Source organism: Taudactylus pleione, unplaced genomic scaffold (genome assembly GCF_031769625.1).
Source record: "Taudactylus pleione unplaced genomic scaffold, aTauple2 ptg000162l, whole genome shotgun sequence".
NCBI lineage: Eukaryota > Metazoa > Chordata > Amphibia > Anura > Myobatrachidae > Taudactylus > Taudactylus pleione.
The window spans coordinates 1793448-1808318 of record NW_028284564.1 but is presented as its reverse complement, the minus strand read 5'-3'; the positions used below and the strand labels follow the sequence as shown (position 1 = coordinate 1808318).

At 38.9% G+C, this 14871-nt stretch overlaps 1 protein-coding gene across 1 annotated transcript in view; it reads right to left on the bottom strand.

The window, feature by feature from the left end:
- Positions 1–1457: 1457 nt before the first annotated feature.
- Positions 1458–14871, bottom strand: part of PRR16 (proline rich 16) — a 393045-nt gene continuing 379631 nt past the window's right edge. The window contains exon 4 of the mRNA XM_088475154.1: positions 1458–3449. The gene's annotated coding sequence lies outside the window, so the exon portion shown is untranslated. The remainder of the gene's footprint in view (positions 3450–14871) is intronic.

Genomic DNA, 14871 nt, shown 5'->3' with positions numbered 1-14871 from the left:
TTTTATAGTGTATTTTATAAACCTCTTCAGCCGATGGAATAGTGCTATTTTATTTGAGCAGGGGAGGTTTAAGAGAGAAGGGGTCTCATGTGCAGACTCTGTGTGGGCCTCCTCCTCTCTGCGGCACAGTAGACTCTGGAAGTTTGCCAGAGTCTACTGTGTATGCGCAGAGGTCTGGGAATATGGTGCCAACACCATGTTCCCAGTGATTTCTCTACTGCGCATGCGCAAATCTCTGTGAAAATGGCTGCCATGCCATTTTCTGGGGACTCCAGAGAGGTAAAATTAAACATGTAAGCAGGGTGTGCGGTGTGGACCCCTCTGGACCCAGGGACTCATGTGCAATACACACCCAGCACCCATTATAGATACACCAATGGCTGAGAGTGGGACAGAGGACAGAGAGAGATGGGGCAGAGACATGGGGAATGAGAGATGGGGAAGAAGCTTAGGGAGGGTAAGAAAGAGAAAGATGGGATAAGTCAGGCAGGAGAGAGAGACAGGATAATAGAGGGAGGGCGAGAGACATGGTAAGCTGGCGTGAAAACAAAAGAAAACTCTGCCATATTTGTAGACTGTGGGAGGGAACCCACGCAAACATGGGGAGAACCTACAAGCTCCACACTGGTAGGGCCCTGGCTGAAATTAAGCTCATAACCCCAGTGCTGTGAGACAAGATTGCTAACCACAGAATCACCTATGTTTTATCTCTTCATCCACATTAAATATTGTTCAGTTATGTGTTTTTGAGAGCTTGACAATTTTAAAATGCCAAATGGCTCACCTCAAGCAACATTTATTTTAATGGATTTCTAGCAAAAAAAAAAAAATTTAAGCATTCTGTCATGCCTGATTAATATTTTCAGTAGTAACAGTGCTTTAACATATTATAATGTGTGAAACCCTTGATGAATAACCAAACTATTGTTTAAAACAGATACTGTACAAATCTAATTAATAAACCTGTGTAAAAAAAATTTGCTGGCCATTATTATTCTGACATTACCAGAATATGTAAGGCCTGGTTAGAATTGGACACTTACGGGTATATTTACTAAAGTGCAGGTTTTTAAAGGTGGAGATGTTGCCCATAGCAACCAATCAGATTATAGCTATTATCTTCTAGAAGGTGCTAAATAAATGTTAAGTAGAATCTGACTGGTTGCTATGGGCAAAATCTCCCATTCTAAAAACCCACAGTTTAGTAAATATACCCCTTAGAGTCGATACTTGGAAAGAACATAAGGATCAGGCTATGGGTGGGAAGTGTTAGGCTCATTTCTGTTCCAGTTTAAAAATGAGAAGAACAGTTAGAAGTACATTCCAACTACTTACAAATAAGTACATAGTAAAAAAATAATAATTACACTTTTTTAGATGAAAAAGTTATAGTTCAATTTTATTCCAAAATAGTTGTAAAATTACATATGTATGTAATGATATTTCATTATACACACTTCTGGTTATACAATATATTTGCTGAATATTTTTAGACTTTTACGTAATCTGTCATACTTTAAATTATTCCAATAATTTGTTAAATAAGAAGATAAGGAAATCCACTCAGTCATACAGTGGTGAAAGTCGACATAAACAGTATTACAAAAAATATAAAATTATGTTCTATTGAGTGATAGTAATTGTGGTCCTAAGTTCAGTTATAAGTGTCACATAAATCAGTTTGAAGAATTGTAAACTCACCATCTAGAAGACAGTTAATTTGATAGACCATACAGTCTGCTGCTCAGTACATAAAGAATCCAATTACACAGAATCTTGACTTTATGCGTTGGAGAATCAATAGTATGTTTTGCTATTAAACCATGAAAAGAGATTTCATTTTTATATTATTTTTAATTATTAGTGTTATTTTTTTATTCTACCAATTGAATAAGAAATAAAACAATTCTATCTATAAAACCTAGATGTTAAAGCAAGAGCTTAAATCATAATAGATGACATTCAACTAAAAAGATAGTCTGCAAACTTTCACTCATATTTTTGTTACATGTAAATTACATTTTAATTGGACATTACAACCTCATAAAATACATCCGTACTTATTCTTTATACCTGCTATCTTAAATCCATCATATTCTTATTATCAAAATAATTTGTACTGAATCTGTATAGTGAAAAATATTTTTTTTTTTCATTTTTACAGGTAAGCATGTAGAAATATATGATATTATTTTACAGTATAATTTGACATTATGGTACACGGTATTTATATTAAAGCTTGTAGCCTGAAAATTGTAATGACCTGACATGGCAAGATTTTTTCCGCACTTAAAAAAATAATCTGTTTCTACATTTTATAACATAAGATAGAAGGATGGAAGTAGGTTCCACAAATAATACTTTTCTAAAATAAAAATAAATAAAAGTTATAAAGGTTTTTGTACTTAAATGGAAAAAAATGAATTCAGCAAAAAACATTTTACAAATGCTCTTTTGTTTTCAATTCAAGACTAACATAAATTTAGCTGGTATCTCTGTAAACAAATATATTTTTAATCCTTGGCAGATTCCTTATTTTAGAAAAATAATATTTTAGAGCACATATAGTAAATGCAAGCTTATTAAAAAAAAGTGAGATAAAGCCTAAAACACTCACTACATAAAGCATTATGTTGGATCAATGGCTGCACTGGCAGTATCCCACCTTATTGAATAAACCTGTTTATACTCATCCTGGTGGTGTCTTTGTGGTTTTGATACACAAGTATATGTATAGATAAAATAAAATATTCTCTTTGGGGTAGGGAAGATGAGGTGTCCATATAAAGACAACATTCCAATTTGTCTTACCAGCCCCTGAAATATGAACTATGAAATCTTCTGTCCATCTGTGCAAAGGATGACACATATCATTACCCTGAATGGAACTGACAGTGCATATATATGACGTGCATTGAATTCAATCCACAACTGTTGTAATACAGCTGTTAATTTATTCAGAGAAAGAGATACAGCACTTCCCAAATGTCAGCTTCATCTTCCTCTATGGCTTTAATAGTACAGAAGAGATGTTTCCCTCAACTGTAATTAAAAGCATCCAGACCTTTATAAAACAAATCAATAATACTGTTTGTGGTTTTCAGAAAACGATAGGGCTCAATGATGCCAGTAAAATTCAAGATTCTCATTTGTCCTTTAGCTTCATATGCTCAGGAAAAAGTGCAGCTGTTCTTGATCAGTTTACTTGTTTAACATTTCTTTCCATAGGAAACCTGAACGCTGTGAATCATTTAGGTCTATGGTCATAAAAACAAAGATATTTTTTAGGAAATATCCATTAATTGTGCTGTGACTCCAGTGGTTGAGATAGAGTCTCTTGTGATGTATATATCCACTCTTCACCATGTAGGAGTCACACTGAAGAACATAAATGCAGGTAAACTATGGTGGAGCTGCTGATTGTAGGTATTCTTTTCTGTCTCTGGGATCTGTAATTAAAAATAATGTATTTATAAGAGCATTGCAATGTTTATTAACACGTCATTCAGACAAACAATACTTTGATGTAAGCAGAGCAGTCAAGAGATCTATCAGGCCCTGTTACTTAAGGGCATGGTCATTTGGGTGAGGGCATGGGCAAAGCCTGTTGTGAATACCAGGGCACATTTTATATGTTACATTGTAGATGTAGATGCCGTGTAGATTGTAAGCTTGCGAGCAGGGCACTCTTACACCTGTTAATACCCGGGCTTGTTTTATTTCTGTCTTCTCAATTATATAGTGCAACTGGATATGCTGGTGCTATAAAGATAAATATTAATATAGAGATGATAGGATATGCTGCGCTACCCAATGAAGATAGCATGTGTGTGTCTCCTTGGCAGCTCAGGCCCACGGACAGGGCCAGGCCATTACCTGCTTCACCCCCCTTCGGCACCCCTGCATGCATGCTTTACAGCTATCCATACTGTCCAGTCCTCAATGTAAGCTTTAATATTCTTCTTTTGAACTAATATAAACCTTTTTATCGACACATCCCTTCATTACTTACGGTCTACTGTGTATCATAAGTGGGTTTGTGTTTATTGTCTTGAATAAACATTTTCTTTTTAATGGTACAATATTGTACATGTAAATGTCATATGTATAAATCAATCCAATTCCTTAAAAATATATATTTTGTTCAGTAACAGAAAAATTAAATAGATACATTTTATTCCTGTTATAATTAGTTGCTTATACATTGCATAGCAGGTTTCAGGATTTTCCATTTGTTCAGAGGTACTGTATTGTAAATAAATATTTGGATTATTGTTTGTTTTTAATTTTGTATTTTGAAAATGTGACAATAAATAACAAATGAATTAAATAAAGTGCAGAATCACAATTTCACACTGAAGAAAAATTTTCATTTTTTAAATACTGTATATTACATCCAATATGTCATTATTTCTGCCCTACTTTGTCATCACTGAAGCCTAGCACCAGTTTATTTTTATAGGCACTGCAATGTTTTTCAGTAATGGAAGAATCATGTAAAGTATGTTTGCAAATGCTTGAAGTGTACATTTGCTTTTAATTACTTTATAAAACATGAAAGAACACCATAGAAAATATAAAAGATTTAATTTTGATGATATACTAATATGGCATTATATTCTTTGTCATGCGTAGCCTAAAGGTGCCTATCCACTAGAAGACAGGCAAAAGAGTGCACGATTACGACATTGTAATCGTGCAGTTGTTTGCCAGTCTGTGATGTGCCTACACTGCGCGAGCAGTCATTCAGTGTAGGCACAATCAATCATCTGCAAACATGCTCAACCTGACGTTATCGTCAGGTTGACCAGCATGTTTGCCCGATGATAGATGTCTAAAAGACCAATTTTTAAACAATCTGCAAATGATTTTCAAACAATTTTCAAATTATTATCGAATGATATCGATATCATTATCGTTCAATTGCTCATTTTAATCGTCTATGGATAGGCACCTTAATACCTTGGATTTCCTCCACCATCTGCTCTAGTACAGTACATGAGCTGCAGAGAATGAACCAAAACACCTCTAGTCTAGAAATAAGATTAGTATATCATTAATGTTGCTTCCTGTTATAGTATTTCATCCTCATCAAGGCATAAATTATATTGATGGCAGATCATTGCTGTCTTAAAAGAAAATCAGTGCATGATTTATTCTAAATATATAGTTATCTGCATTGAACAAATAAAAAGGGTTTAAGTTTTATCCTAGCAATTTTGCCTTCAACTTTATCCTGATTTTGAGGTATTGGAGACTAAAGTCTTAGGTCTACACCACATGGCTTTGCAGGACATTAGAAAAGTTATCATTGATCCTAATTGTACCTACAGATGGAGCAGACATTGTTACAGTGAATATCAATATTTTGTTTTGCAGTTAAAACAAATATCACTGCTAAGATAACATCAGGGCCAGATTGAGGCATGTTTGACCAGTGCGGTCGAACAGGGGCGCCACCCCATAGAGGGTGCACACCTCCCAGCCATTCCTGATTTTAGTGGCACAGTCACATTTTTCAGGCACTGCCCCACTGTTCCACCCGCGGGACACTTCGTGCAGTGCTGGCCCTGGAAAAGAACAATGGATGCCACTCGTATGCGCGCGGCATCCATTCAGTGCAGGGAGAGAGCTGGGGGAAGCCCAGCTACTGATGTAGTGCTGGGCTCGCCCCCAGCCTGACGTTAAATGGGAGGAGGTGTGCCATACGAGCATGCCCCCAAATAGCATCATTTAGGGGGTGTGCACTATGGTAATTAGGCCACGTCTCCTTTCGGACGAGCGCTGCGAAGGTTTGGGGCATCCAGGTCCCTCGCTGCACAGGCCGCGGCTCTTGCCGGAGCCGGCCCTGGATAACATAATGATATATCTGTCAAACGAGAATATTCCCTAGCCATCATACATTGCTCACTTCAACAACCTCTACTCCATCTGTATCACACAGATGTTTGTGAAACATGATTACTGTAGAAAACATATATATCATGTTCAGGTGCCTAAAGGTGCCTATCCACTAGAAGACAGGCAAAAGAGTGCACGATTACGACATTGTAATCGTGCAGTTGTTTGCCAGTCTGTGATGTGCCTACACTGCACGAGCATTCATTCAGTGTAGGCACAATCAATCATCTGCAAACATGCTCAACCTGACGTTATCGTCAGGTTGACCAGCATGTTTGCCCGATGATAGATGTCTAAAAGACCAATTTTTAAACAATCTGCAAACGATTTTCAAACAATTTTCAAATGATTATCGAACGATATCAATATCATTATCGTTCAATTGCTCATTTTAATCGTCTATTGGATAGGCACCTTAATACCTTGGATTTTCTCCACCACCTGCTCTAGCTACAGTACATGAGCTGCAGAGAATGAACCAAAACACCTCTAGTCTAGACATAAGATTAGTATATCATTAATGTTGCTTCCTGTTATAGTATTTCATCCTCATCAAGGCATAAATTATATTGATGGCAGATCATTGCTGTCTTAAAAGAAAATCAATGCATGATTTATTCTAAATATATAGTTATCTGCATTGAACAAATAAAAAGGGTTTAAGTTTTATCCTAGCAATTTTGCCTTCAACTTTATCCTGATTTTGAGGTATTGGAGACTAAAGTCTTAGGTCTACACCACATGGCTTTGGAGGACATTAGAAAAGTTATCATTGATCCTAATTGTACCTACAGATGGAGCAGACATTGTTACAGTGAATATCAATATTTTGTTTTGCAGTTAAAACAAATATCACTGCTAAGATAACATCAGGGCCAGATTGAGGCATGTTTGACCAGTGCGGTCGAACAGGGGCGCCACCCCATAGAGTGTGCACCGCTCCCAGCCATTCCCGATTTCAGTGGCACAGTCACGTTTTTCGGGCACTGCCCCACTGTTCCACCCGCGGGACACTTCGTGCAGTGCTGGCCCAGGAGAAGAAAAATGGATGCCACTCATATACGCGCGGCATCCATTCAGTGCAGGGAGAGCTGGGGGAAGCCCAGCTACTGATGTAGTGCTGGGCTCGCCCCCAGCCTTACGTTAAATGGGAGGAGGTGTGCCATACGGGCATGCCCCCAAATAGCATCATTTAGGGGGCATGCACTATGGTAATTAGGCCACGTCTCCTTTCGGACGAGCGCTGCGAAGGTTTGGGGCATCCGGGTCCCTTGCTGCACAGGCTGCGGCTCTTGCCGGAGCCGGCCCTGGATAACATAATGATATATCTGTCAAACAAGAATATTCCCTAGCCATCATACATTGCTCACTTCAACAACCTCTACTCCATCTGTATCACACAGATGTTTGTGAAACATGATTACTGTAGAAAACATATATATCATGTTCAGCAATAAGTCACTCAGGAAAGTAGCCTTTCAAAGTAATATAGTGCTATCTTCACAACTATGCTGTAATCCAAAGCAACCAGTCAAATTTTAGCTTTCATTTTTCTAATGCAATGAAACCTGAAATCTTGATTAGCTGGTATGGGTTAGTGCACATTGCACATTAACATCTTCTAGGGAGATCCATCCCTCTCTTTATACAACATAATTTCTAAAATAAAAAAAAATAATGTGAAAAGTTATAAAAAAAGTAAAAGAAGAAAGGAATAATGAATAAAACAAATAATCTTCTTTCCTAACACTCTCCCCTGCTCAACAAAACTACTTCAGTCATTGCCTGTGACGTTGATCCATGAATGTCCAGTATACATACATATAATGACAATTCCACATAATGTATGGAACGTGATCCTTGCTATATTGTACTCTGATAAACTAGTGAAACTTTCAGATAAATATTAAGGATAGTACTGCGTAAACCTTGGTGAGGAATTATGCAAAAAAAATGATTTTCCTATATTTGATCATTTTCACTTGAGTCCATAACATATAAAAATATTTGTGTCACTATTCTACCAATTGAAAAACATCAATATTAAAATCACTTGTAAAGGCTCATAAATTTAAATGTTATTCCCTATGTAATAGGCACATTGACAAGTGTGTTTAATGTTTATCAAATTCTATATACCATTCCTCCCTATATCGATACATGTAGAATTGAAAAGTAAGCCCCAGCCCTGATCTGTCTGAAACAGCCACCTCTGAGTGAAACTCTGTCCATTATGGTGTAAGATCCATCGATTATCGGGGAAGTTCCAACCTTTTGAGGTATGCAATATGGGACTGTCCCCACAAAATTGGAAAAGTTGGGATTTATGCATATACTATGCTAGCAGAATAAACAGGAAGCAACAATTAAAAAATTGTTAAGGACAGTAAGGTTCCAGGCAATCCGTGGTGCAGCATTTTTCAAACACTGTGAGCCGTGGCACACTAGTGTGCTGCGAACGGTTGTCAAGTGTGCCAGCTCAGCGCACTTGTACTGTAATATGTTTTATTAATGTGGAGGCCAATGTAGTTTTATTCCCGAGGAGGCCAATGTAGTGTGCTTTATTCCTGATGAGGCCAATGTAGTGTGTTTTATTCCTGAGGAGGCCAATGTAGTGTGTTTTATTCCTGAGGAGGCCAATGTAGTGTGTTTTATTCCTGAGGAGGCCAATGTAGTGTGTTTTATTCCTGAGGAGGCCAATGTAGTGTGTTTTATTTCCGAGGAGGCCAATGTAATGTGTTTTATTCCTGAGGAGGCCAATGTAGTGTGTTTTATTCCTGAGGAGGCCAATGTAATGTGTTTTATTCCTGTGGAGGCCAATGTAGTGTGTTTTATTCCTGTGGAGGCCAATGTAGTGTGTTTTATCCCTGAGGAGGCCAATGTAGTGTGTTTTATTCCTGAGGAGGCTAATGTAGTGTGTTTTATTCCTGTGGAGGCCAATGTAGTGTGTTTTATTCCTGTGGAGGCCAATGTGTATGTATTTTTTTATGTGGGATCCAATGTGTATGTTTTTTCATTGGTCATGCATGCCGCATCGTCTGATGGTGTGCCTTGGTAATTTTCAAATCTTGTGTAGTATGCCTCGAGTTGAAAAAGGTTGTAAATCACTACCGTGGTGGTTTCAAACTCATGTGTTGTGGTGCAACATTTACACACCTATTGTGTTCCACCACTATGAAAGTTTAAAACATATTTCAGATTTTTAATCCTGCATATCTTTGAAAATATATTTGAAATGCCGCTATTATGATAAAAGTACTAACTTAATAATTTAGTTCATAAATGCTTTAATGTTTTCCAAGCGTTCTTAGCAATTTAGATTATTCTTCTATATTTCTCCTTTATTTTGAGTCCAACAGTGTGCTCTATTTCTTCCTTATTGACATTATTTCAGACCAGTGCACGGACAGATGTGTGATGAATTGCAAGTGCAGTAATGCGCTCTTCTGTTACAGCATCTCATACTCAAACAGTATATCGGGTATGTATAAATCAATGAACAAGTGCATTATGTAAGTCTATTGGTTACTTTAATTTAATGCAATAGCATTTTTCTGTACACATTGTGTTTCTTCGGTGTGCCAAATTAAGTATTTTACATAAAATATAGCTCCAGATATATATATATATATAATTAGCACAAATGGTCCGACACTTCGAAATACTTGTACAATACCACTTTTACATTAAAATCTTAGGTCTGACCCGGGATTTGCAACATGATTCCACTGCGGCGCCAACCCAGTAATATCCCAGATCGGTGCCATTCTCACTGCACACAGGTGCAGTGCCAGCGCTTGGAGATGATGTCATCAACAAGCCCCGGAAACTTTCCCCTGAACGCCAAACCAGAGCGGACTGGTGACTAGGGGAGGGGTCCTTTCCAGGGGGAGTGTCATTTGGAAGGCTGACTGAAATCACAGCTGTCACCGGGGAGATGGGCAGGGAGAGATTACAGCCTCCCCGAATGAAGCGGAAGCCTCCCCACATGAAGTAAAAACCGAAACAGTCCGGACCATATGGGGAGGCTGTAATCTCTCCCTCCCCAGTGACAGCTGTCACAGACAGCTTCCGAATACCACCCAATCACCATGCTGTAAATGGGTCCCGGGTTAGAGGACCCGGGCTACCCATTTCCACTGATCCTGACCAGGGTTTTACGCACGTAAAACTCTGTTCGAGACCCGGGAAGAAATACCTAGGAGCCTTTTCCACTGAGCCGCTACCTGGGTTGACACAACAATAACTCAGGTGTTTTGGCCAATGGAAAAGTGGTATAAGGCTGTTCCCATGCCCTCCATACTGTTAGAAACAAGTAGAAAAATGCAGCGGCTCTTGAAGAAGTCTTGAATATATACAAATAGTTTCAATCCATCAAATTCCTACGTCTCAGCGATACTAAGCCCCTTTTTTCAAGGTTTCAGATTGTATATATTCAAGACTTCAAGTGCCACCACATATATATATATATATATATATATATATATATATATACACAGTATATATCAGTCTTTTTGCTCTTGCACTCGTCCTATATATATCAGCATCTACGGTGCCACCTCAGAATTCTCCACTGTTTCCACATGTGGTATAAATAAATAAATAAGGGAAAGCACTCTCCAAGCAAGTTGAAAAAATCCACTTTGATAGTGTATTAAATCTTCATCACCACCCAGTGTGACATAATATGAAGACTTGACATCCATCGACAAAATGCTGGATCATTACCAAGCAAATTCAATGTTTATTCACATCACATCGACATTATAAATATGTAAGACTACTACTCATGCTGTCCGTCAACCTCAGTCCCCTCACGGGCCGTTCAAGACATATAGCTGACCACCCACGTTCATCATCTTATGTCAAAGAATCTCCTACTCCGGCACTCCAAACTGCAATAACCTGCTCTGGTGCCCTCCTGGAGGGTATGCGCCCCCAAAATACAGACACTAACAAAAGAGGCGGCACTCAGAGGCTTGAAACCAGTGAACCCTAATCCAGGGTGTTTATTCGTAGTCTACGTTTCAGGGACCGTCTCCCCTTCCTCAGGATTGACAAGGACATAACATCTAAATGTTACCTTTGTTTTGGCCCTATACATCTGTTATAGGTGAACATGTGCATGATAATCCACAAACATACTGTAGATCAAGTTGCATTTTGTAAACTCTCTGAATTTTAATTTTTAGCTTATGCTTTTTACCCATTGAATAAGTGAGTGGATTCAGGTGTTATGTTACGTTTAGAAGAAACTGAGATATTTAGAATTAAAGTTAAATTAGGCTACAAACTGACTTAAGAATTGGACAGAACACCAAAATATATTAGTAAATAGACTGCCAAGATTTAAAATAACATTGTCACTATGATTCATAGGTCATAAAAACATCTTCATCCATTAAAAAAAGTTAACACCTTCATCCATTGTCATAATGATATAATACCTGCTCACCTGGAGTTTAGGAGACAAGTTACATCAATAATACCAGTTTCTTCTCTATTCTTAATCTATTTCTAGCAGTGACTCCTCCCACAATTTCTTGATTGATTGAAGGAATTAGTCTATCAGGGGATGGCTGAGGAAAACCTCTATGGCCTGATATAAAGGTGTGGTGTTTAGGATCCCACCCCTGAATAATCTTCCCAAGAATTGATATGATAAGAAAAAGAATAATGGGGAAATAGCTCTATTTAGAGGTCAACAGTAAATTGAATGTAACTACTATTTACATAACTCTTATTTAACTCTTGCATTTAATAATTCATTCATAGCTAGGAGGTACATTAGAGGCATCTTAAATTAGATCAAATTCTCCATATGGAAGAAATAATTATAATTGTATATAAAATATATATAATCTTGTAATGTCAACACCAACTTCTTTACCCTTAAGGATAATTTTTCTTGCAGTATTAATTTACCAAAATTCTAGTCTAACAGTCACAATTTACATGCAACTCCACACTCACAGTGTAACAAAATTAATTAGCAAATGGTAACAATATTATGGACTTATGGAACCTTTGTTATGCTATTACAAAGTCAAGAGTATATGGCCATAACTCTGGTGGTGCACATAAGAAGCACCTAGGGGGTCCAGAGTACTTCTGAATGAACTTTAACACTTTGAAAGTTTCTGCCTTGATGATTAGTGATACAATATTGTACATTAGGGCGATAGTGGTCCCAGTGTATTTTATAATAATGGGCATGCAGTTTACCATAACAAACCTCTGAATAAAGTAAGTAAATGCAGGGTCCCCAGTTTTGTTATAATGGTCTTGTATGGTCTCTCAGTCCCTTTCTTTATATTGAATTAACAACTTAGACGATGATATAACTTCTATAGTCAGTTATATAGCCAGAAAAAGAATACAATTACTGCCTCCTATATCAGAAATAGTTTGAGATCCTCTCTGTCTCAATTATGAGGAAGGAAGTTCTGGGTGTTCCTGACAAATTATATAAAAGGAGATAAAAGGAAGATAAATTCCAGTCAGACTGACAGAGGGTAAATGATAACGGCTTAAGCTTTCTTTAGCCTCAAGAAAGATTCAAATAACATACAGGGGTGCTATAAATTAAATGCACTGCCGGCAGCCAGCTACAGATTACTATTTCCTCTTCCCTGTCTAGAGAATAAGGGCCATATTCATCATCACGTAATTTCTACAAAAGTAGGTGAAACTTCAAATTTTCAGCTACTTTTATAGAAATGTTGGGGCCATTCATCATAAAGGTAACGCAGGAAATATCACTGATATCTCCTACTTACCTTTCACTCCAGATATGGCCCACTGTCCCCATACACTAGCTTCTCATTGCCATTTCACTCCATACATCTCCCCTAACTATAAGCAGGGGGAGCAAAGTATTTCTCTTGGCTGGACAACTCACACTACAGATGTGTCCTTCTACATATTTGCGGCGTACGCGGCAAAATGCACCACACATGGCGCAAGGCGTGCGCCTGCAAGTGTATATGCGCACTGCGTTTGCACTCACGAGTCCATAGGATTGTATGGTGTCATCACAGTGCACGCTATAGCGTACTGTAGCATATGCTGCTGCGGGTAATCGCATAGAGCGATGCGTACGCACGTTTGTAGTGTGATTAGCAAAAATGCAAGAGGACACATCTGTAACTGTCACTCTGCTTGCCTATCTGCTTTTGTTTAGCTTCTTCTGAGTTGCCGTGGCAACCTCCTCTCAAATCACCCCACAACTGTGGTAGCAGTATTAACCTCCTAACTGCCGACATTGGCACAAATAACAAAGGGTGGGTACCAGGAATTGCGAGAGAGGGTATAGATGGTTGGGACTTCTTGGTGGTCATAGTCCTGCTGCTTATGGGGAGGCGTACGGTTCTATCTGGTATTTATGCTTGTGGTCATGTGACTGCTGATGTCACCATGGCTTAAGCTTTCTTTAGCCTGAAGAAAGATTCAAATAACATATAGGGCTGCTATAAATTTAAAGTACTGCTGGCAGCGAGCCAGAGTATTAGGCTTTACAGCATAGACCAGCATTCCTGTATATTTGATCCTGACCCTGATTAATTTCTACCCTGCACTTTGTCTCACCTTTTTGTCTGTTTCCTAAAATATCTGATATCACTTTGGCTTGTGACCCAACCATTCTTTATCTAATCCCTTTGCCATTTGCATGACAGTCCTGAGTACTGACCCTATTTGCGGACTACTTTCCATCCTATCACACTAGGGGCTCTATTTATTAACAATATTTTTACTAAAATAAAGTGAAAAAGGGTGTTTTCACACCCTTTTCACATTATTTTAGTATCACCTATAGTTTTTACAGGGAACTTGGAGTAGAATTCGTAAAACTCTACTCCAACCCCTAAGTATCACTTATTTTTAGTAAGCAGATCACATTTCCCATAATTGTAATGGGAAATGTGATCCAACCAGAGTTACTAAAAATAAATTGTAAAAAAATACTGGGGAAAGCCCTGTGATAACAACACCACCTGGAGGTGGTGTTATCCAGGGTCTCCCCCGGTTACCGTACTCCTGCCCTGCTCTAACGGGGAGAGCAGAGCCGGGAGTTTGCCCCTGTAATCAGCTGTGTGGTCTAAACAGACCACACGCTGAATCACTGTAAAAAAAAGAAAAAAAAGTAAAAAAAAATTTACTTACCTGACTCCAGGGACCGGTGGTCGGGGCTCCGGGTGATGTCCTCCCTAAGGTCAGCTGATCTTTCATGCTGCACTGCGGCCCGGTCATCAGGTGATCGGGTCCCAGTGCAGTATGGGATATCACCTGTCCGGAGGACATGGAAGACATCACCGGAGCCCGGATCATGCAGGTAAGTGTAATTAAGGGAGAGGGGGGAGTCGCGGGGGGTGGGGGTTGCAGGGGGTCTGTGCCCGGGGGATAACAGTGCTGGCCGGTCGGCGCATGCGCGGGGCACTGGTCACGGTATTTTTTGGCGAAAATATCGTGACCAGTATGCGGAGGGGATTCGCAGGGACAGCGCTTTCTCGCAAGCTCTGTCCCTGCAAGGGATTTGTAGTAAATCCCTGTGATATTGCCTACACTACACACTACAATCTGCATTACCAATGCGGATTGTAATAAATAGAGCCCTAGGGCAGAGGTTCCCAAATGCAGTCTTCAAGGCTCCCCAACAGTTCAGGTTTTAGAGATATTCATGGTTGAGCACAGGTGGTCAAATTAACTGAGGTACTAATTAGGTCACCTGTGCTCAACCATGCATATCTCTAAAACCTGAACTGTTGGGGAGCCTTGAGGGCTGCGTTTGGGTACCTCTGCACTACGGGGTCTATTCATGAAGCAGTGAAAAGCCTTGTTTAACTTGCTTCTTCTATCCAGGAAGGGAGTTACCGTGGAGAAGTTCATGACTCTGTGGTTAGAATTGCTTGCCCATACAGTAGTACAGGGAGAGAGATTAATAGAAGAAAGGAAGCTCAGCTTTCCATTCCT